Here is a 24,483-nt window from a genome sequence, read left to right as displayed (position 1 = left end):
ACTCCCATCGGTGTTGATGGAATCTTACATCGAGGATTTCCCGGACTTGGTAGGTGATATCTCCTGGCACCGATGGGTCCGGGGAATCGGGAGCCCGGGGATGGTACCTGGAAAGAATGAGAGGCTTCAAAAGTGACACATGGAAGACGTTGTGTACATGCATAGAGGAGGGTAAGTGCAAGCGATAGGAGACTGCTCCTACTTGATCAGAAATGCAAAATGGTCCACAAAATCTTGGGGCAAGTCTTCGGGAAGGAATTCGAAGTTGCAGATTCTTCGTACTCAGCCAGACGTGATCCCCCGGGAGAAAAACGGGTGCTGGCTGGCGATGACTGTCTGCCCACCTCTTGGCAGAATGGGCGGCCTTATGCAACTTCCTTTGGATGGATGCCTACAAGGCAAGCAACTGGTGGGTAGAGAGTTGCACTGCCGGCAGTGCACTAGGGTCTGGCGAGGGCAAGGGTGGCCGAAGTTGCTTCCCATAAACTGCTAAGAAGGGGGAACTTCCAGTGGCGGAGTGTGTATGGTTATTGTATGAAGATTCTGCCCATGGGAGTAACTTGGCCCAGTTATCTTGTCTTTCATTTACGAATGAGCGTAGGAAAGTATTCAAGGTCCGGTTTGTTTATTCTGTCTGCCCGTTACTCTGGGGGTGGAATGCAGACGAAAGACTGAGTTGTACCTTGAAGCGCTTAAATAAAGCCTTCCAATAGCAGGCGGTGAATTGTGGACCATGGTCAGATACTATAGTCTGGGGAAGACCATGGAGTCGAAACACATGTTGAGCGAACAGTTCAGCCAATTCTGGAGCCGAAGGTAACTTCGGTAGAGGGACAAAGTGCGCCATTTTGGAGAACCGGTCCTCAGTCACCCAAATGACCGTGTTTCCATCAGACACTGGAAGGTCCACCACAAAATCAGTGGAGATATGTGTCCAGGGCTCCATTGGGATGGGCAAGGGCTGTAACAGGCCTCTAGGTCTCCCGGCAAGCGGCTTCTGTAATGCGCAGGTAGGGCAGGAATCCACGAAGAGATGCATGTCTTGTCTTACCGTCGGCCACCAGTAGTACCGGTTTAAAAGGTCTAGGGTTCTGGTACGACCTGCATGACCTCCAGTGAGGGATTCATGGGCCCAAGCTAAAACAGCCCTTCGAGCGCGACATAGGGATGATGGTCTTTTCTTCCGAGGTTACCGAGGTTGTTGCTAGGCACACGTTCTTGGGGTCTAGGATGTACTGTGGTGTCTCCGGAGTCTCTTCGACCTCAGTGGATCGGGATAGGGCATCCGCTCGTACGTTCTTAGAGTGAGGATGATATCATAGAGTGAAGTTAAACCGGTCAAAAAACAAGGACCAGCGAGCTTGCCTCGGATTCAGGCGCTGGGCTTGGCTCAGGAACGCTAGGTTCTTATGGTCGGTGTATATGGTGATTGGATGGGTGGCCCCCTCCAACCACTGTCTCCACTCCTCGAGAGCGAGTTTTACCGCCAATAACTCCTTATCACCGATACAGTAGTTGCTCTCGGCCGGGGAAAACTTCCGTGAGAAGTAAGAACAGGAGAGAAGTTGTCCTGTATCTGCATGCTGGCTTAACACTGCTCCAACCGCCACATTGGAGGCGTCGACCTCCACCACGAACATTCAAGTAGGGTCAGGGTGGTGGAGGCAGGTGTCTGGCAGGAAGGATTTCTTAAGATTCTCGAAGGCTTGGCAGGCTGAGTCAGGCCAGTTCACCGCACTGGCTCCTTTCCGAGTGAGCGCAGTTGATGGAGCCACAATGCACGAGTAGTTGGGAATAAAGTGTCTATAAAAATTTGCAAAGCCAAGGAAGCGTTGTAATGCTTTAAGGCCTCTTGGCTGAGGCCAGTTCTCGATTGCAGCAACTTTCTCCGGGTCCATTTGGAAGCCATCTGCTGAAACGATGTAACCCAGGAATGGCAGGGAGGTCTTTTCGAAAGAGTACTTCTCCAGCTTGGCATACAGGCTGTGCTCCCTGAGTAACTGGAGTACTTGGCGAACATGCTGGTGATGCGTAGGCAGGTCACGGGAAAAGATCAAAACATCATCGAGGTAGACGATAACACAGGTATTCAATAGATCACATAGCACCTCGTTCATCAGGTGCTGGAAGACTGCTGGGGCATTACAAAGACCAAAAGGCATTACGAGTATCTCTCTGTACCCATCTCTGGTATTGAACGCGTCTTCCACTCATCCCCAGGGCAGATTCTAATCAAATTGTAGGCCCCGCGCAAGTCCAGTTTCGTAAAGACTCTTGCGCCTTGAAGCCTATCAAGAAGTTCCGGAATTAACGGGAGTGGGTAGCGGTCCCGCTTAGTAATAACGTTGAGTCCTCGGTAATCAATACACGGCCTCAAGGAGCCATCTTTCTTACTAACAAAGAAGAATCCCGCCCCAGCGGGCAACTTTGATGGTCAGATGAAGCCCTTGGCCAGGTTCTCTGTATATTATCAGACATTGCCCGGGTTTTGGGCAATGACAAAGGGTACACTCTACCACGGGGAGGCGTGGTTCCAGGTAGCAAATCAATAGCGCAGTCATACAGGCGGTGCTGCGGGAGGATCTCCGCCTTTGTCTTTGAAAAGACATCCGTGTAGTCCTCGTACAGAGCTGGAGGACTGAGTGCAGAGTGCAGGAGCAAGAGTGCTGGAGGCTTGGGCACCTTCATACAGTACGAGAGGCAGTAGGAACTCCACCTGGTAATCTGCAGAGTATCCCACGAATCACAGGCGAGTGCTTCTGGAGCCATGGCAGCTCTAAGACCACGGGGTGGACAGCCCTCTTCAAAATCAGAAAGGCTATCTCTTCCATATGGATCGTCCCGGTGCGAACAGTAATGGGAGCCATGGAAGTCAATATTCGACCTGGCAGGAGCGTCCCCTGGATGGAGGTAATCCGAAGTGGAACTTCTCATCTCTGCGTAGGGATCTGCAGTTGGGAGACCAAATCTTCCTGGATAAAGTTACCCCCAGCTTCGGAATCCAGGAATGTAAGGATTTCCAAGGACCTTCTGGGGAATTCCAAGCTAATAGGCAAGGTGCACTGAGGAGCGGTGGTACAGCCTAGGAGGAGCTCCTCTCGACCTCCTAGGTTCTAGAGTTTCCTGCACACTCCTGGCAGCATGTCAAAAAATGGCCCTTCTGCCCGCAATACAGGCATAGGCCCAATGACCAACGACGTTGTCCCTCCTCGATGGAGAGGGGGGCACGCCCCAACTGCATATGTTCAGAGGCAGGGACGTCAGAACGGGAGGACTTTGAAGAGGGTGGTGGATGTGAAGAACCAAGAGCTGGACTGTTCTTCGTGGGACGAGACTCTCGCACTCTCTGTTGTAGGTGGCGGTCGATCCAAGCGGCCATGTCAATGAGGGCATTGAGATCGTCCGGGAGGTCACGGGCGACAATCTCATCCTTAATGCGCCCGGACAACCCCTCCAAGAAGATAGCCTTAAAGCTATCGTCCTGCCAACCCACTTCCTGGGCAGGAGTCCTAAATTCCATAGCATAGTCCGCCAGGGGGCGAGACCCTTGGCGAAGCTGTAGCAGATCAGACATGGCAGTGGCCTGGCGGGCCGGCTCGTCAAAAGCTTGGCGGAAGTTGGAGACAAACTGCTGTAAATCCTCCAAGGAGGAGTCATTATGCTCCCAAAGGGGGAGGACCATACCAAAGCCTTCCCATCAAGCAGGGAGAGGATCTATGCCACTTTAACAGAGTCCGTGGGAAACTGCCAGGGCAACAGGGAGAACCGTATAAAACACTGGTTCAAGAACCCCGGCAGGTCCTGGAATCTCCAGCGTAGCGAGAGGGGGCCGGAAGCTGGGTCACAGGTAAAGCTGCATCCTCGGGTACCGGGCCTACAGCAGGCGCGGACTGAGTATCCCTGGCATCCATTCAGGTGGCAAGTTGCCCAACGGAGCCGGCAAGGACATCCAGGTATTGCTGTTGTTGTTGTAGTTGCAGAGCCAACCCGGGAAGATCCAGGGGTCCTGGTACCTCTGCCGAGTCCATGGCCTTGCAATCTGTTGGGAAAGAGTGTTTTAGTGGACCCTTGGGCCGGCCTGCGGGAGACTGGAGAAAGATGGTCTATAGTCTCTTCTAGGGACAGGCCGGGAGGCGGATACCAGGCAGGAGGTGGACATCGAGCTTCATCCTGGAAGCCGGTACTCCCCGGGAGGAGCCAGTAGGAGCTCGGCCGCTGGGACTTAGGCGATCAGAGCCTGGATCCAACGCAGGGCGAATATTGGAATACTGGAGCTGAAGGAAGACATACAGGAATACTGGAGCTGAAGCAAGACAGGTACTGGAACCGGACTGGAACTGAAGCAAGACAGGTTACTGAAAGCAAGCAGGAACTGAGGCAAACTCGAGAGCCGGAGCGCAGCGAGTCTCAGGCAGGAACGGAGTTGCTTGGGCAAGCACACTCCGGGGCTTGGAGCAACTGAGAACCGCAAGGAACCCTGTTGCAAGGCAAGGCTCTAGGATCAGTGGTGGCCTTACATAGGCCATCGCGTCTGACGTCAGGTGTAAGGCGAAATCTTCTGTGGCGGGAAAAGGCCTTCATAAGCGTGGCTCCTGCGCGTGCGCACGCCTAGGAGGGAGGCGTCCCAGAAGGGCTTCTTGGCGGCGTCTCTCCCACGGGATCGCCACGAAACCGGCAAGAGTCTCCCCAAGGCTGAATGGGACCATGGAGGTGAAGGCTGGGTCGCGACACTCGCGACCGGGATCATAACAATTTTGCTGGATTTGGGTATTGGTTCCTGATAGAAGTGTTTTCAAGAATTATTGCTGAAAAATATTACAAAGTGGATGCTTCTGGTGTCATGAGTTTGGATTAAAACTTTTTATGTTTGTTATGAGCAGGTACTAATATTTTAGTTAAGTGATTAGATGGTTTATGACATTTAATAGTAGTCCATTGTCATTCATATACTTTTGCTAATTATGGGAATGCTGACTCCTTATAAGTTGTCCCTTGAAAACGCCCTTGATTTGCGAGGTGAAATGAAGAATTCTTTGTTGGGAGTTGTATAAAGAAGTCTTTGAGTAAGCTGTAATTATAACATTCGACTAATGCATATTGAAGATTCAGGAATCGAATTGAAGGAGATATAATTACCTAAAATTATGGTGCTTAGAAAGACTTTTTTTGTATTGATTTTATCTATGACACTTCTTTGTAAATGTATTGGTTTTTTTTAGTATGATATGGGTATGGTGAATGTGTTTGTAGTAGTTTGAGTGAATGGGTATGTAAGGTTTGATATATTTTTAACAGTTTAGGAATGTATCTAGCGAAGGTTAGGACCTAAACATTTTGTAAATTACTCTTTTTTGTATTTTGTATATTCCATTTAAATGTGAATATATTAGCAATTTTTTGCAAGTGTACAATTATTTAATATATCCTTTCTATGTGTACTCTATTTGAATGTGAGAGAGGATATTTTGTATCTTATTTTGTATCCTTCATATACTGATTACCCTATTCTATGCTGCTACATAGGGATGGATGATTTGTTGTCTTAATTGGGCAACATGTACATTTATGTATGAGAACACAAGTGAGAGGGGGCTTGTGTGGGAGGCTCTAGGTCTACTTCATAGGATAGGTTACTCAGGTAAGTGCTGAAGTTGGCATGTTTCTAAAAGCATAACCTCTCTTAGGGGTGCTGACAGCCCTTGGACCCCCCCCTCCCTCACCAGCTATCATCAGCACGCTGGCAAAGAACAGTCCCCACCCTTTTATCAGGAGTATCTGATAGTAGCTGCCATGAGGGCACCAGAGGCCCTCCTACTTCCTTACATCCCTGCATCCCCAAATTCAGCAGACATCTAACCCCCCCCCTCCCCCAATCCCCCAAAAACAAACAGCCTCCCTGCCAGCTGATTTTCTTCCAAACAGGCACACCCCCCAAATAGCAGTAGAAATAGGCCCAATCCAGTTCCTGGGTGGGCGAGCATCAGGTATTGGGGCAGGGGGGGGGGGGAGCAGTGTACACTATAGTCAGATATGTACTTGCATTTTCAGAGCTGTCCTTTTCCTGCTACACTAGCTCACCGCACTACCTGGACATTGCAAACACAATTCTCGCAGAGTAACCAATGATTACAAACTCTTGGTGACGAATGTATGTACCACCTCTATACTGATGGCATAAAGGCTTAATAACATGAGCCCGCCATAAAATGATATGAGGTTAACTCTGTAAGAGAAAATTTCAGACTACATGGGACTAGCGCATTTATTCCGTTCTCACATATGATGTTGTTTTGAATACACGATCACTAACAAGGCACACCTGATCTGGGAGTCCCTGCAGTATGGACCTTAAAAAGTTGTGATTAACAAGTGAGAGTTCAACTGCTCCAAATGGGAGGATTAGAAAAGCCGATTGTTTAAAGTGAACCCGCAGAAAGTGTGTATTGTGACTATTTTCAAAAGGCCCGGCAAGGCGCATAAAGCCCCGGGACGCATTTAAGTCCCAGAGCTTGCAAAAAGGGGCGGGGAAGTCCGGGAAGTCCATGCACACATGGACGTGCACGTATCTATTAAAATCTACCCCAATGGATACATAATTGTTCCTTATTTACCCATTCCATCCCATTTATGATTTTATAATCTATATTATATCATTTCAAAGTTGTCTCTTCTCCAAGTTGAAGAGCCCAAACTTGTTTAGTTTTTTTTCATAAGGAAGCTGTTCCATTGCCCTTCTCAGAACCTTTTCTAGTACGTCTCTATCTTTATTTTAGAAGATTTGACTAGATCAGAGCAGAACACTCAAACTATGATCACACCATTGATCGATACAGAGGCATTTTGATATTCTTTTTATTCTCCATTCTTTTATGAATAATTCTTAACATTCCATTTGCTTTCTTGACCACTGCCACAGACTGAGCTGAGGATTTCAATGTCCACAATGAATCCAAAGTCCTCTTCCTGGATAGTTAGAATTTTTCCTATGAACATCAATGCACTTGTTCACATTGAATTTCATCTGCCACTTAGATTTCCAGGTACCCAATTTAGAAAAATCTCTCACACAGGCTGATACAGTACAGTGCGCTCCGACGGAGCACACTGTAACCTGCCCTTGGATGCTCATTTTCCCTTACCCCTTATTCAGTAAGGGGCAAAAAACACACATCTAACCCGCGGCATCTAAAAGCGCTCTCAACATGCAAATGCATGTTGATGGCCCTATTAGGTATGCCCATGCGATACAGAAAGTAAAATGTGCAGCCAAGCCACACATTTTACTTTAAGAAATTAGCGCCTACCCAAACTACTGTTTTAACATTTTTAAAGATGGCGCCTGCCGTCCAGTGCTCCTACCATGTGATAGGGGCCGGCCAATGGCACAGATACCCTGTCACATGGTAAGGGCAAAGGGCCATCGGCGCCATTTTTATTAGCGCAGCCAATGGCCCGAGACTGGGAGATCGTTCCAGGGACTTCCGCTAGATCACCAGGTATTTGTAAAAGGTTTTGGAGGATTCAAGAGGGTGGGAGAAGCTAAGGGGGCAGTTTTAAAGGGTCGGGTGGGTTTTTTGTTTATCACTCGGGCGCAGCCGATAAACAAAAATGCAATCGGGCCTCACTAAAAAAAATTAACGATGTGAATCGGAATCGGAACCGATTCCGGTTCTGATTCAGATCTCTACCCTGCACTCCCACTTCAGACGAGGCCTCACAGCAGGGCTCGGTGTCCCGATTGATCGCTGCTCAAAAGGAAGTGGTCTGACCCAATTCCTTGCCTTGGCAATCGAGTCGATCACGTTGTGATAGCAACATTTTGGGGGCGGGCCGGGAGAGCGGTCCCGAGTCCCCCGGCACTGCAGCCTGTGCCGGGGGATGCGAGGGGACACGGAGGGAATGGAGGCAGGTTGCGCGGCTTGGCGCGTGCAGGCTGCCGATTTTGTGCAGCCTTGCGCGCGCGACCCCGGATTTTATAAGATACGCGTGGCTACGCGCGTATCTTATAAAATCCGGCGTACTTTTTAAAGATCTACCTCTATGTGTATATGTGTACGATTGAGCAGGTGAAAGAGTAGAAAGTTGATGTGCAACACTCCCTCCATTTGCAAATTCACAACAATCTCAGTGCATCTGAAAATCAAAAGTTCCCAAGTATGGAAAATAATGAAGATATTAAAAAAAAACAAACCCTAATTTTAATTTTGGGTGTTCCTTGATGTCTAATGATTTGAAATGTTATTGCCATATGGAATTTTTTTTAGATGAGTTTAATTATTGGATGTTCTATTTGTCAGTTTGAAATATTTAATTGTTTTTATTAGTATGGTTTTACTATGATTGATGTTTTATATTTCTTGATTTTATTATTTGATGTTTTGTGAGGAATGATGATATTTCTGTTTTTTCCATAGTTGTACTATGATTTCCAGTTCAGGTTTTGTCTGCATGTTTCTATTTATACTTTATGGTCTCTTTATTCTGTATTTGGAATATGTTCTACATATATGACTGAGGCGAGATATTCTGCATGTAGTTTCTGTGTAGGGAATTATAACAACCTAGTCCAGGCTTGTTCTGTTTTCCAACAATAGGACCAAAGTGATTAGAAAAATAAAATGTTCAGCCAACAAGGGTAGAAAAGCATTTTATATTGTTTAGTGAATGGATAATTTAGTGAGTCATACATACCCAAAGTGCTAACTTTGGGTATGTATGACTCATGAAATTAATTTCCATTTGTGAAATGCATTTCTATTTCTATGAAATAGAAATGCATTTCACAAATACATTTCTCTGGTGTTGCATGTCATGCAACATCTGGCTTCTTGGGGCTTCCAGTTCAATGTTTGAATGAAGGTGCATGGCACCAGGATCTTTGTACCAGTTCCAGTTGAGCTGGAAACCAAAAAGCAGGAAAAACTTGCTGAGGGGAAATTAAAATTAAAGCCCCTTACATTTCACAGTTTAGGATAAGGGAATACCTTTTCACTTGGACATAGGTGCCAAATGGCCTAGCTATGACTCTACAAGGAACAACTGGTACAAATAAATGCATTCCTATGTTATCAATGTTTGAGTTTCTACTGGTGTTGTTTTACTCTGATTTAACCTACTCCAGTTTGATTATGTCTTTTCTAAGACTTTTCTGCCTAGTTTTAACATAGCTAATGGTAGCTCCCTTAGAACTGCCTTGGCAGTTTACCCAATAAATTATTGGGTCACTTATGTTGGATATTATGCTCATATTACTCTCATGTTTCATTAAAGTTTTAAAATTGTCATCTTGAGACAACTATAAAAGCATTCTCCAACTCTTAGGACTCTTAGAGGATACTCATCTGACTCCACAAGTGACTGGTGAATGACCTGAGATCAAAATCTCAATAGTAACCAATTGCACTTTAGAAAAGTCCTCCTCTGAAATAAATATATAATCAATCTGTAATTGGATCCCATCTACTCTGGACAAGTGAGTAAAATTTTTTGCTTATAGATTAAGCAGCATACATGTATTTACCACTTCTAGTCCTTTAGTTGGGGGTCCTTAACCTATTAAAAATATGCTATACAGTTAAAATCCCCTCCAACAATGACCAGGTAATGGTTCAAGGACACCATTGTCAAAATTAATTCCACAAAGAGGGAGGGTAATTATTAGGAGCAAACACTGATGACAATATGGTAGGCTCTCCAAATAATTTACCTAAAATTAACACAAACATCCTTCTTGGATCAGTTATTGATTTTTTGTAGTTGTAAGGCTACATATTTATGCATCAATATTATCAAAGTTGTTGATCAATTATATCAGAAGCAAAAAATAACTGAGAACTAATTTTCATTTCAATCTAATAAGCTGTAATTCAGAGAGATGAGTTGCTTGGAAAAAAAAAAAAAGTTACGTGCACTTGAAATCTCCCCTATATGTGAGCACACTTTTTGTCTCTTAACCAGAGTGTTTAGAACTACATTCCACATGCCACACATAAGTCAGGTCATCATAACTTTCCAAATAGATATTGAAAATTATATTATTAACATTAAAGATCAGATTGCCCTCTCCCAGCCATTCAAAAACTTTCTATCAGCTTCATTGACATTAAACACATTTCACAGGTATCCATTCTGTTCTACCATTCATGCCATGGCATGTACTCTATTTGCATCCCATTAACCCTGCAAGCTCAGTGTATCTGCCTTCAAACACACTGATCCCAGTTATCCAACTCAAACATAAAATAGTTAACTACTGTTTGAAAATGTTAATATACAATCTTCCCATGAAGATATGAAGTCACTTCAATGACATGCTCGAGTTCCCCCCCCCCCCCCCCAATTATAATTCAGACATGATCTTGTGATAGTCTTAGTTGTCATCCTCTATTACATGTCTTTCTCCTCTCAGGTACCGCAGTATCATAGACCCATTACAGTTGCTCCTAATATGAAAAACACAGCTATGATTTTTGATTTTCAAGAAAAAACCACAGAAAGAAAAAAGGAAATCAATCCTTAATTAAGCTATCTTGTAGTGTATTATTTGCCACAGACACAGGGACCTTTGTTTTCAGTTTTATTCTATGTTTACTGAGAATTTATCAAAGTTTATTATAACAAACAAAAATGAGAGAAAATCACTCTTTCCCACCGATTTTCTCTTGTTGTTCTTTATAATTGTTTTTCAGTAAGAAGCAAATGAAGGTTGGCATCTAGGCACTTGAAGTATGAAACTTTTCATAAATTACATTCATTCTTCTTATATTGATGCTCCAATATATTTTTATTTCTTATACATTTATGTGAATAGTTCTCAATATGGATTATGTGAATGTGAATCGGTTATTTACTCTTTCGCGTAATAGAAGGACTAGGGGGCACGCCATGAAGTTAGCCTGTGGCACATTTAAAACTAATCGGAGAATTAGTTTTCAATGCACAATTAAACTCTGAAATTTGTTGCCAGGGGATGTGGTTAGTGCAGTTAGTGTAGCTGGGTTTAAAAAAGGTTTGGATAAGTTCTTGGAGGAGACGTCCATTACCTGCTATTAATTAAGTTGACTTAGAAAATAGCTACTGCTATTACTAGCAACAGCAACATGGGATAGATTTAGTTTTTGGGTACTTGCCAGGTTCTTATAGCCTAAATAGCCACTGTTGGAGACAGGATGCTGGGCTTGATGGACCCTTTGTCTGACCCAGTATGGCATGCTCTTATGTTCTTAAATGCTTGAGAAACCCCTATCAGAATGTGCACCTGAGAAGAAACACATTCTTTGAGAGAATTCAAGAATGTGATAACCTTCTAATTTGAATAATTTCACCATTGACTTACCAAGTAATTTTAAGCCCTTTATGAACAATACTTATAGGGGTAGATTTTCAGACCGCGCAAATAGGCGTACTTTTGCTGGCGCATCAGGCGCCAGCAAAAGTACGCGGGATCGGCGCGCGCAAGGATATCAATTACGTATAGCCGGTGCGCGCCGAGCCGCGCAGCCTACCCCCATTCCCTCCGAGGCCGCTCCAAAATCGGAGCGGCCTCGGAGGGAACTTTCTTTTGCCCTCCCCTCACCTTCCCCTCCCTTCCCCTACCTAACCCACCCGCCCGGCCCTGTCTAAAACCCCCCCTTACCTTTCTCGGGGGATTTACGCCTCCCAGAGGGAGACATAAATCCCCGCGCGCCAGCGGGCCGCTAGCGCGCCGGGACGTGACCTGGGGGCAGGTCCGGAGGGCGCGGCAATGCCCCCGTACCGCCCCAGGCCGTAGCCACGCCCCCGGGCCCGCCCCCGTAACGCTCCAGACACACCCCGAAAACGCCGCGCGGTTCGGGCCCACCCCCGACACGCCCCCCTCAGAAAACCCCAGGACTTACGCGAGTCCCGGGGCTCTGCGCGCACCGGTAGGCCTATGTAAAATAGGCTCACCGGCGCGCAGGGCCCTGCTCGCCTAAATCCGCCCGGATTTGGGCGGATTTAGGCGAGCAGGGCTCTTAAAATCCGCCCCATAATGTTTTATTCCCCCAACACACATAGGCCTTGCCAAATTGAACTGAAATGGGTTTTCTCTAGGTAATGACTATTTTTTTTATAGTCTTATGGGTGCTGAGTTCCATGCCAAACTGAATATGAAATATCACCTAAAGAGATTCCCAGAAAGAAAATAAATATGGGCTTAAAGGAATGTTACACCTTAATATGCTTCTTGTCCAAATCTGTTGCACAAAATAAGCAAATAGCCAAGTTAATGCAGTTTATGATTCACATTAATATTCACTTTCAATGTATCTCTCAAAGGCAAAAAAGTGAGGTGAAAGAGGCTATTTTAGCCAAAAGATCTTCATTCAAAAATTGGAAGAAGGGTCTATCAGAAGAAAATAGGATAAAGCATAAGCATTGGAAAGTTAAATATAAAACATTGATAATAAAGGCTAACAGAGAATTTGAAAAGAAGTTGACTATAGAGGCAACAACTCAATTTAAACTTTAAATATATCCGAAGCAGGAAGCATGTGAGGGAGACGGACAGTTAGATGATTGAGGGATTAAAGGGGCACATAGGGAAATAAGGCCATTATGGAAAGACTAAACAATTATTTGGTTCAGTGTTTACTGAAGAGGATGTAAGGAGATACCCATTGCAGAGATGGTTTTCAAGGGTCATAATTAAGATGAACTGAACTAAATCACAGTGAACGTGGAAGATATGGTAGGCCAGATTGGCATTCTGAAGAGTAGTAAATCACCTTGACTGGATGGTATATACCCCAGGGTTCTGAAAGAATTAAAAAATGAAATATAAGACCTATTTCAATTAATTTGTAACCTATCATTAAAATCATCCATTGTACTTGAAGACTGGAAGGTGGACAATGTAACTCCAATATTTAAAAAGGGCTCCCGGGTTGACCTGGGAAACTGTAGACTAGTATTTCTTTAAAAACTTTTCCTGGCATTGAGGAAACTGTTATAAAAAGTAAAATCACAAAATATTTAGATAGACATGGGTTAATGGGATACAGACAGCATGGATTTACCCAAGGGAAGTCTTGCCTCACAAATCTCCTACATTATTTGAAGGGGTGAACAAACATGTGGACAAAGGTCAACCAGTAGATGTGGTGTATATGGATTTTCAGAAGTCAGCTGACAAAGTCCCTCATGGGAAGCTTCTAAGAAAACTGAAATGTCATGGTATAGGAGGTGATGTCCTTTTGTGGATTGCAAACTGGTTAAAAGACAGGAAACTGAAAGGATTAAATGGTCTGTTTTCACAGTAGAAAAAGGTTAATAGTGGAGTGCCTCAGGGATCTGTACTTGGACCGGTACTTTTTAACATATTTATAAATGATCTGGAAAAGGGTACAACAAGAAAGGTGATAAAATTTGTGGATGACACAAAATTATGCAGAGTATCTCAAGCAGCTTGTGATAAATTGCAGGAAGACCTTGTGAGACTGGAAGATTGGGCTTCCAAATGGCAGATGAAATTTAATGAGGACAAGAACAGGGTGAAACATATAGGGAAAAATAACTCTTGCTCTTGTTACACAATATTAGGGTCTGTGTTAGGAGTTATCACCCAGGAAAGAGATCTATGCAGCATAGTGATTAATACATCAAAAGTCAGCTCAGTGTGCTATGGCAATTAAAAAAGCAAACAGAATATTAGGAATTATTAGGAAGGGAATGGTAAATAAAATGGTGGATGTCATAATGCCTCTGTATCACTCCATGGTGAGACCATACCTTGAATACTGGGTGCAATTCTGGTCACCGTATCTCAAAAAAATATAATTTCACTGGAAAAACTGCAGAGAAGGGTGACCAAAATGATTAGTGGCATGGATTGGCTCCCCTATGAGAAAAGGCTAAAGAAGTTAGGGCTGTTCATTTTGGAGAAAAGACAACTGAGAGGGATATGATACAGGTCTGCAAAATCACGAAAGGACTTGAACAGGTTAATGTAAATCAGTTATTTACTCTCTCAGATAATAGAAGGACAAGGGGGCACTCCATGAAGTTAGTAAATAGAATTTTTCTTTGATTTATTTTAAATGAGCCTTTGCTCAGTACATAGTTAAGCTCTGGAATTCATTGCCAGAGGATGTCATTACAGCAGTTAGTGTATCTAGGTTTAAAAAAAAAAAGTTTGGATAAGTTCCTAGAGGAAAAATCCATAAACTGCTTTTAATAAGCAATAGAAGCTTGAGATTTATTTTTTTTTTTAATATTTAAGCTTTATTGAATTTTTCATCAATTACAGGAAATAATATCAATGTATATCATAATCCCACCTAAGTTCATTTACTCTTTAAACATTAAAAAAAAAAAACACAAGAAATTGTATACATTAATTAATAACACTATTTTAAGAAATATGGGAGACCAAGGGTGATTATAGCAGTTATAATAAAGAAATTTAACTTCAAAGAAATACATGCTGACTTCTGAGTTAACACCAACATTACAACTTTTTCCAACTACCTTAGGATTCTCATTAGGGCCGTGGTGAAGTATCTAGATAAATGCGCAGTTGCTCTGGTTCTATGAAAACATATTTAGCTTCTCCAAAGTATAAAAAACAACGGCAAGGAAAACGTAACATAAATCTAGCTCCTCTCTCAACTACCTCCTTCCTCATTTCTAAGAACTTTTTCCGTTTTACTTGCGTCACTCTAGCTATATCAGGGAAAATACAAATAGGGTGACCAAAGAACTTCATTTTCTGAAATCTGAAATGTTGTTTTAAAACATTATCTCTTTCAACTCTTGATGCAAACTGAACCAATAAAGTGGCTCGTGAGGAAATATCCATTTCAAATGATTTTTCTAGAAAATCAGTTATATCCATAGATTCTTCTTCTAATCCTTCTTGTTGTTTAGAACTTCCCTTCTCAGAAGATCTTTGTATCTGGTAATATGTTGTTATTATTACTGGGGTTTTTTCCAGAGGGTACTTTAGTATATTCACAAAGTAACTTTTCAATAAGTCCACTGCAGATTGCAATTTAGTTCTTGGAAAGTTCAAAAATCGCAAATTTGCTCTCTTGGATTGATTTTCTTGAAATTCCATTTTACTCTCAAAAAATCTCTCTGATTTTATAAGGTTTACTTGAACTTCTTCCATCTTTTTTACCTTTTCTTCCAAAATTGAAGTTCTTTTATCAACCTCTATTATCTTCTCTTCAACTTTATTTGTTTTACTCATGGCTTCTTTCACCGTTAAAGTCAAAGTATTAATAGATTCCTGCATTACAACCAGAATGCTCTTAATCTCTTCCAGGGAAGGGGAAAGAGAGGAGGTGGACAAAGACACATTATTCATCGCAGCTCCTACCTCCGAAGGTCCTTCGCTACCCTTTTGTTCTTCTGGGCGTTGTTGAGCCGCTATCTCATGGTTCCTGGAACCCGTGGAGTCCTTCCCCACTGGGTTCACCGAGGAGAAGAAAAAGTCACCTTCTCCTCTCGGAGTCCCATTACTTTCCATCAGGGGTTTCCCCAGTAAGTCCACTTCTAGTGTTCTCGCTGGTGGCGTCGGAGCCGTTGGACATCCCGGGCTCAGCGATATCTCCAACGTCAGGGGGCTCGGCGGCTGCTCCACGCCTGCCCCAGCGACCTGAGCTTCCGGGTCAAAAGTCGGTGTTCTGGCAAACGCAGCCTCTATCTTTGATTGTCGTAAGGAATTTGGAGTAGAGGTAAGCTCTCGCACACGGGCTTTCCTCTTAGTATGGGGCATTATTCAAAGAATCGGCTCCAAGGGAAAAAAAATTCAGAGGTCTAGCCCGAGAAATATTCAAAGACCGGGAGCTGCCTGCCACACGCTCTCACGGGTCAGCGGCCATCTTGGTCTGCTCAGAAGCTTGAGATTTATTTAATGTTTGGGTACTTGTGTCTTAGATTGTCCACTGTTGGAAACTGGATGCTGGGCTTGATAGACTCTTGGTCTGACCCAGTATGCATACATTATGTTCTTATAATTATCACTGATAAATTCCCAATAAAAATAAAATAAAAATCTAAAATGCATGCTCCTATATTTGAAATTCCTATTAGCTGATTTTAAAAAGAAAAAAGAAAACAGTCTTGACATAGGCTTTTTCCAGGGGATGCTACCCAGAACTCCAGAATTAAAATTCTCCTGTGCTCACTGCATCATGTGACTTTCTAGTAATGTATTTATTTATTTATTTATTTATTTATTTATTTTTAATTTTTATATACTGACATTCTTACATCAAATGCAAATCATACCGGTTTACATTAAAACAGAAAATGCAGGAAATATATTTCCATAGTCTAATACAATGAACATTTATAACTAAAATTGTTAACAAGCTATAAAGGTAAGAACTTGGAAAAAAAAGGTTAATTAACAGAAAAAATAAATAAAAGAATTTTAAATGAAGCTCAAAGGGTTGCACGAAGGGGTGCACAAAAGGGAGAACCCCTTTGTTGTGCCCCTTCGGCACGTGACGCACGATACGCGGCGCCTGGTGGTGAGGCGCTTTTCAACTGCCGACGAAGCTCTCAGTGACATCGGGGGGGGGGGGGGCTTGGTCTCCCGATCGGGTTCCTCTCAGTCACACATCTCACTATTTCTCCTCACCTCCTGATGTTCGGGTCCCTTCTTCTTTTTTTTTTTTCATGTTGGTGTTCTTAATTATGTTCTTAATAATGGCTTCGACTAATTTGCTCAGCACCAACTTCAAGCATACCAGCTATAGTTTCGCAAGTCATCCACGGAGTCCTTTTTAAAAATTAACGTTGTACTGGCCACTTTCTAGTCTTCAGGCTAGATTATAGGTTGCTTGTAACAATTCTGCAATTTCATATTTGAGTTAATTTAGAATTCTAGGTGAACACCTTCCAGGAATGATAATTTGGTATTCTTTATTTTGTCAAGTTGCTCTATTACATCTCCCAGTTTTAATTATTTGCTTTGGTTCTTCTGAATCAAAGAACATTATCAATATGAGTATCTTTCCAATATCCTCCACAGTAAAGACCAAAGCAAAGAACTCATTTAGCTTTTCTGCTATGATCCTGTCCTTCCTGGGTACACTTTTTCCTCTTTGATCATCTAGTGATCCAGTTGACTCTGTCCAAGGCTTCTTGCATTTTTATGAACTTGAAAAAATTTGTATTAGTAGTTTTTGCCTCTAAAGGATATTTCAACAAGACAGACTGAAGGCACGGCTGGGATACAAATCCATGATCTCCTGTTTTCTAGACAAGTGCACAACCGAATCGGATGCATTTATCCAAGACCTGTTTCCATTTTGGAGGCACTCTTTAGCTGACTGCATTGGGCTTTTCACCAATTTTAAAAGAGAAAACATGTTTGGACTTTCACTTTGAAATGTATAATGGGTAGTTTTTATTTAAAAGAAAAGCACATGGAGACTTGAAAATTTATTGTGTGCATGGTATATGCCTATCCCACCCCCTCCCCCCACCTCTCTGGGAGCACTGCCCAAAAATGTGGCTTAAAGTACATGTGTTATGGAGTAGTGCACTGCACAGTCGTAACTGTACTGAAGTAGCACAATTTGCAAACAGCCAATGAAATCACATTTCCCCACATAAATGATTTTTAAAATTGTCCTCCCCTAATGTTTTCAAAATTATTTACATGACAGTTTTATTGCAGGTCCTATATCAAAGTTGCTGCAGTTATATTGCATGGTGTTTTTCTGGTAATTTGCAAGGTAAGCAATACAGCCAATCTGTCTCAGATTTGGCAGAAATAAATCAAAGGCTAAGTGCTAACAACACTTGTCACTTTCCTATGATTAACTTAAATTTTAAAAAATATCCTGACTGAGTCATAATATTGTATTGTTTTCTACTTATGTGCTACGTCATTTCTGCCTCTGAAAAAGATTGTTGCGCCGGGAGGTGGATCCTTGGCCTGGTGCAGGATTGGTAGGCTCCCTGGTCGGACCCAGAGAGCGCCTGCCACCAGGAGGTAGCGCACAGGAGGAGACAGAGGCTGGCTGGAGCTTCACCAATAGCAACATGGAGTTCCCTCAAGTTGAGCCCTTGGTTACCCGGGCCGCCTGGTCTTAGGTGGGCGTCGCTGGATCTCTGAGAGATGAAGTTCAGGGGTGTGCCCACCACAAACAAGGGTGTAAGGTCGTTGTTCAGATTAGGAAGTCCAGAGGTCAGAGAAAGCCAGAATAGAGTCTCTGAATGTAGAGCGAGGATCAAGGCCAGAGTCAAGGATAGCTTAGTCAGCCAAAGCAGGGGTCAATAACAGTGGTCAGTCCATGGATGGTCAGTCAGGCAAAGGCCAAGTTCCAGGTGGCAGTCAGACATGGTCAGTGGTCAGGCAGAGGTCAGTTCCAGGCAGCGTACAGACGTGGTCAAAGAAACAGGCAAAGGTCAAATCCAGGTGGCGGTCAAATGTAGTTAAGTAACAGGTAGAGGTCAGTACCGAGAAGACAGTCCGAATGGTACTACCTGGGGAGACGAAGGAACAGGAGGATGCTGGAACAGAAGACTGGAACAGGACTGCAACAAGACACTGGAATGCAGGAAGGCAAATTTGCTATCACAACGTGAATGACCCGATTGCCAAGGCAGGGATCATGGGTCTGAGCCCTGCCTTATATACCGTGGATCGGAGACGTCATCGGGGAGCGTCAGGTCCTGGTTTCCTGCGCTTGGCCCTTTAAAGTTCGTAACGCTGGCCAGGCGGGGCCAAGGATACTTTGGAAATGGAGCCCCAGCAGGAGCTCCGCTGTGAGGCCTGCGATACTGCTGGACCTGCAATGGGTTGGGGAGAGCAATGGGGATGGCCGGGGCCTGTAGCGGAAGAGAGGCCTGCGCTCGTGGATGGCTGAGAGAGGTGAGCAGCCCTGGCCGCGGAGCGTACGCAGCCGGGAAGCGCAACAAAGAAATGCTTTTAGTTACCCATTCATGAGATTAAAGAGAGAAAATCATAAAGGATTGAAAGTCTTTGGCATTCACAAAATACATAAAATTAAAAAAAGAGCATCCCTTAAATCATAATACAGTAGAGTTCATGTAAACCCATAAGCAATAAGGAGATATGTTTTTGGCAATTCAAATAACAGTGTGGGTTCTTGCATGCCTAAGTTATAGTAGGTTTCAGTGTATGTTCACTTTGAAAATTATCCCATGGAAACTACTCGCACAGTTACAACTTCTACTTTGTGTTGTTAAAGTTATGGGGAAATTTACAGCTATGCTTTTCAAAATCAAAAGAGAATATATTAATAGTAAGGTCTTCAGCATTCCTGACATGCATAATTGAGCCTCAGATTTCATTATAGGAAAAAGACTAATTGGACCATATAAAAGCCAGAAGATGGCAAACTTATGATCCCTGGGCAAGAGAAAACTAGAAGAAATCTCTGGAGGAAGTCAGTCCATAGCAATCCTGACATGAAAATTTGTCCTCAGATCTTGGTATAGTACAAAAGACACATCAAACATTCAAGAAATTGGAAAATGGTGAATTTATTCTCCCTATTCCCTAGGCAAAGTCAGATGAAGCTCTGTAGCAGTCTTGACATGCAAATTAGATCTCAGATTTGGGTAAAAGGCAAAAGATTAATTGACCCATCCAGAAGCCAGAAGATGGTGAATATACTATTACTGGGTAGTAGGAAGCCAAAGAAAACCTCCTGAGGATGTCCAGAACAGTTCTGATGTAGTTTCATTACACTGTCAATGGGGAAAGGGGCTAAAGGATCAGGTTTTGAAGGTACTTTCCCTTTTCTGTGCCTTTGCAGAGGTAAAAACACCCCAATGCAACAAGGCCACCTAGAAACACTTTCTTTCCCATCTCATGGGTGGAGGAAATGCTGCATACAGAGGACCGCCTGCCCGATGCTGCTCAGGCAGAGGCAGTTATATGATGAGTCTGTTCTGGGACCGTAGGCGGGAGCATTGGGCGGCACTCCCAATTCTGGGGATGTGTACCCTTGGACCTCGGCAAACCAGGAGAGGAGCTCCAAGGAAGTGCCAAGGCAGGTGAGACAAAGTCCCGTCTGGGCTAGGACCGGAAGTCCAAACCCTCGCCAACCCACACAGCCTCAATGAGGCCAACCACACAAGGTTGGTCTCTGAGTAGTCCTCTGACCACTCCAAGCCCTTTCGGATCTGCCGCTAGGTAACAGCAGAGGTAGCAGGCCGGACAAGAGGCAGAGGTGGACGAGGACAGCAGCAAACGTAGACACTGAAGACAGCGGAGCTGACAAAGACACTGGGACTGATGATGATGAAGACACTGGAGATGGAGATGAAGATAAGCTAAAATCAGACAAGTAAAAGTCCGGAACTTCCAGGAGAACACAGGACCTCCCATCGCTCAAGGACACTCAGTGAAGAGCAGCATAGAAGCGTGGGATGGACGACGGCCCAACAGTGAGTCCAGGAACAGGAAGATGGACATCTGGACATCAGAGATGCAGGACATCTGGACAGAAGGATGAAGGAATCCAGCCATCACTCCAAGTTGCAGTGTCATGGACTGAGCTTCGGCAGCCCAGCGAGATCGACGTACCTGACAGGTCAATATATGGAAGACAGAACTTCTGACCCGGCGTGGAAGACGCAACAGAGGGATATCCCGAAGTTGGACAGAAGGTGGCCACTAGGGGTCAATCTGAAACCTAGAATGAGATATCTGGATAGCCAAGACAGAGAACATCAGGACGCAACAGAGAGGATCTTCGACCCCATTGGATGGAGCAATCCTGCCAAGTGCCCTGCACACCCAGTGGGGGTGGTCGCGGACCACAAGGACCAATGTGCACCCTACCAACCCAGCCAGGCTGGTTGCATACCATGCAGGGACGGGATAATGGAGCCTCAGGAAACCTCTGGACGAGGAACCTCAGGAACATGGACAAAGACATCAGGACATATCAGGATGACAGGAACAACCAGAACATCAGGCACATCAGGAACAGCAGGATGACAGGAACAACTGGAACATCAGGACACATCAGGAACATGGAGTCAGCAGAGGCCAGGAACAACGATGAGGGATCCCACAAAGACAAGAATGCCAAGCAGGAGCAGAGAGCAGGGAGTCCAAGGAGGACCAGCTCCATGTGAAGCCCTGGAAGGAATGGAGCAGAGCCCTTTTATAGGGCTGAAGAGGAGGAGACGCCCAGGGAGGAGTCCAGGTGAGTCCCGGGGCATATCCAGCCTCGTGCCCTTTAAATCCAGGAAGAAGAAGTGGCTTTGCCCCATAGGGGGAGTGGGCAGGACCCTGGACAGTGGCGTCCTCACCACTGAGAGAGCAGGAGGCGGAGCAGGCTGCGGCCAGGCCCGGCGTTGGAGTGGCAGCATCCATGGGCCATTGAGGAGGCGGGGCGATGGCTGCATCCATGCCGCTAAGGAGCAGGCCTCCAGGCCTACCGGGAGATGGTGTGGGCAGCAGCTCCGTGCCGTGAAGAGGAGACTGAAGACTGCAGCTCCCTTCCATGGTGAAGGAGAAGGGCTGGCTGTGGCTCCTGCTGCGAAGAATGTCAGTGGCTCCTTGCCGTGAAGGTAAGCACCTGCTTGCGGCTAGGCCCATGAGCAGGAATGCAACAGAGGCATGGTGATATGGCCACCTCAGGCAGAATTTTGAAGGGGCAAAAAGTGCCCCCACTATACACTTCTGCTGTAGCTGCTTTACCCTACCTCCAGACAGAAGAGCTGTGCCTATTAATAAACATCCTGTGGAATGGGGGAACACCAGGGGAAGGAAATAAAGAACCTCAGTGGTGTGATTTTAGTGACATGCCCTCAGGGAAAAGAATGGTGGCAGTGTGATCTTGGTTTTCTGCCCACAGTGTTCCCATCCCAGCCCCAACAGGCAGGAATAAATGCTTAGCAGGAGAAATAAGAAGGAAATAGCAATAAGTCAGCACCATCTATGGCAGCTTATCTGCAGTTACCACCTATAGACTGTCAGGAGTGCAGAGGCAGATGCAGAAGCAGCTATCCAGGAGGGACCAATATTGCCTGTAACTTGGGTGGTAGAGCCTGAAAGACACTGGGTCCCTGGGACCAGCTGCAGTTGCTTGGCCCACTGCTGACCCTACTGTTGGTGCTGAGCACTGCTGCCATTGCTGTCCAGAAAGTCTCAGTCGATAGCAACAACTGGCACCACCTGCCTTCACTGTCACCCTTCTCCTCATGCCCATTAATGGCAGCTCTGGCAGGAAATCACAACCAAATCAAGTGGCAGTCAAGAGTGCCTCAGGGATCTGTACTTGGACCAGTGCTTTTCAATATATATATATGTAAACGATCTGGAAAGGAATACGACGAGTGAGGTTATCTAATTTGCGGACGATACAAAATTATTCAGAGTAGTTAAATTACAAGTGGATTGTGATACATTAAGGGAGAACATAAGAGCATAAGAAATTGCCATGCTGGGTCAGACCAAGGGTCCATCAAGGCCAGCATCCTGTTTCCAACAGAGGCCAAACCATGCCACAAGAACCTAGCTATTACCCAAACACTAAGAAGATTCCATGCTACTGATGCAATTAATGGCAGTGGCTATTCCCTAATTAAACTTGATTAATAGCCGATAATGGACTTCTCTGCCAACAACTTATCCAAACCTTTTTTGAACTCAGCTACACTAACTGCACTAACCACATCCTCTAGCAACAAATTCCAGAGCTTTATTGTGCATTGAGTGAAAAAGTATTTTCTTCGATTAGTCTTAAATGTGTTACTTGCTAACTTCATGGAATGCCCCCTAGTCCTTCTATTATTTGAAAGTGTAAATAACCGAGTCACATCTACTCGTTCAAGACCTCTCATGATCTTAAAGACCTCTATCATATCCCCCCTCAGCCATCTCTTCTCCAAGCTGAACAGCCCTAACCTCTTCAGCCTTTCCTCATATGGGAGCTGTTCCATCCCCTTTATCATTTTGGTTGCCCTTCTCTGTACCTTCTTCATCGCAACTATATCTTTTTTGAGATGCGGAGACCAGAATTGTACACAGTATTTAAGGTGTGGTCTCACCATGGAGCGATATAGAGGCATTATGATCTTTTCTGTTTTATTAACCTTTCCCTTCCTAATAATTCCTAAGATTCTGTTTGCTTTTTTGACTGCTGCAGCACACTGAGCCGACGATTTAAAAGTATTATCCACTATGATGCCTAGATCTTTTTCCTGGGTGGTAGCTCCTAATATGGAACCTAAAATCGTGTAACTACAGCAAGGGTTATTTTTTCCTACATGCAACACCTTGCACTTGTCCACATTAAATTTCATCTGGCATTTGGAAGCCCAATCTTCCAGTTAAGCTCTAGAATTTGTTGCAAGAGGATGTGGTCAGTGCAGTTAGTGTAGCTAGATTGAAAAAAGGTTTGGATAAGTCCTTGGTTGAGAAGTCCATTAACTTCTATTAATCAAGTTTACTTAGGGAATAGCCACTGCTATTACTTGCATCAGTAGCATGGAATCTTCTTGGTGTTTGGGTAATTGCAGGTTCTTGTGGCCTGGTTTGGCCTCTGTTGGAAACAGGATGCTGGGCTTGATGGACCCTTGGTCTGACCCAACATGGCAATTTCTTATGTTGGGTCTTTTCACCTGTGGTGCCTGAGAAAAGCAAACCCCAGACCCAGACCGAGAGAGCCTTAGCCATGCTGATCAGCACCACTGTCATCTATTTTATTATTCAAACATCAGGATGAGAAGGCAAAACAAAAAGTTAAACCAGTAAGGCTAACACAGAAAACATGAAATTGACACCATTAGAACAAAAGGATGATGATGATAACACTGATGCCAATCATCCTTAAAGATAAATCTGTTCCTTTCAATGAAATAATTTCATATTGGTGCAACAAGTGTAGTTTAAGAATGAGGGATAAGGATCAAATTCAACAATTGGAGACTGGAGAGAATGGGGACATTTATGCCTACTTTGGTTTGATCATGGTTGTTAAATATAGTAAAATTCATCTTTATATATATTTGTAGCAATATTCTGTAAACTAATTCTGAACCATTAAAGGTGAATTGTATAAGCCCGGTGCACAACAAAAACGGGAGATATGTGCACCACATGGATTTTAAAAGGCTCTCACATGCATGCACAAATACATGTTCCCCAAAAAATGCAGGGTGTGGGCATGGTCTGATTTTGATTTTTAATATTATTATCCTTAATATCAGGCTTGAGTGTAATCTGCACTGATCAGCAGTCACTACCTTAAGAAGCTTGTTGGGCAGACTGGATAGGCCACTTGGTCCTTTTCTGCCATCATTAATACTTTTCTAGGTTATGTTATATCACAATATAGTAATGATATTTTTTTTAAATTCTGTGTGTTTACTTTAATCCATTGCGCTCTGTGGATTCATGGGCTATACATTTTATAAGTAAATAAATATCTGGTTATGGGGGTCATTTATCAAAGTGCTATATGGTGTTTTTGCATATGTTAAGGCATTTTTGCATGCAAAAAATGCCTTTGAAAGCAC

Source organism: Rhinatrema bivittatum, chromosome 6, assembly GCF_901001135.1.
Source record: "Rhinatrema bivittatum chromosome 6, aRhiBiv1.1, whole genome shotgun sequence".
In the NCBI taxonomy this organism is placed as follows: Eukaryota; Metazoa; Chordata; class Amphibia; order Gymnophiona; family Rhinatrematidae; genus Rhinatrema; species Rhinatrema bivittatum.
This window is presented reverse-complemented; position numbering follows the sequence as displayed.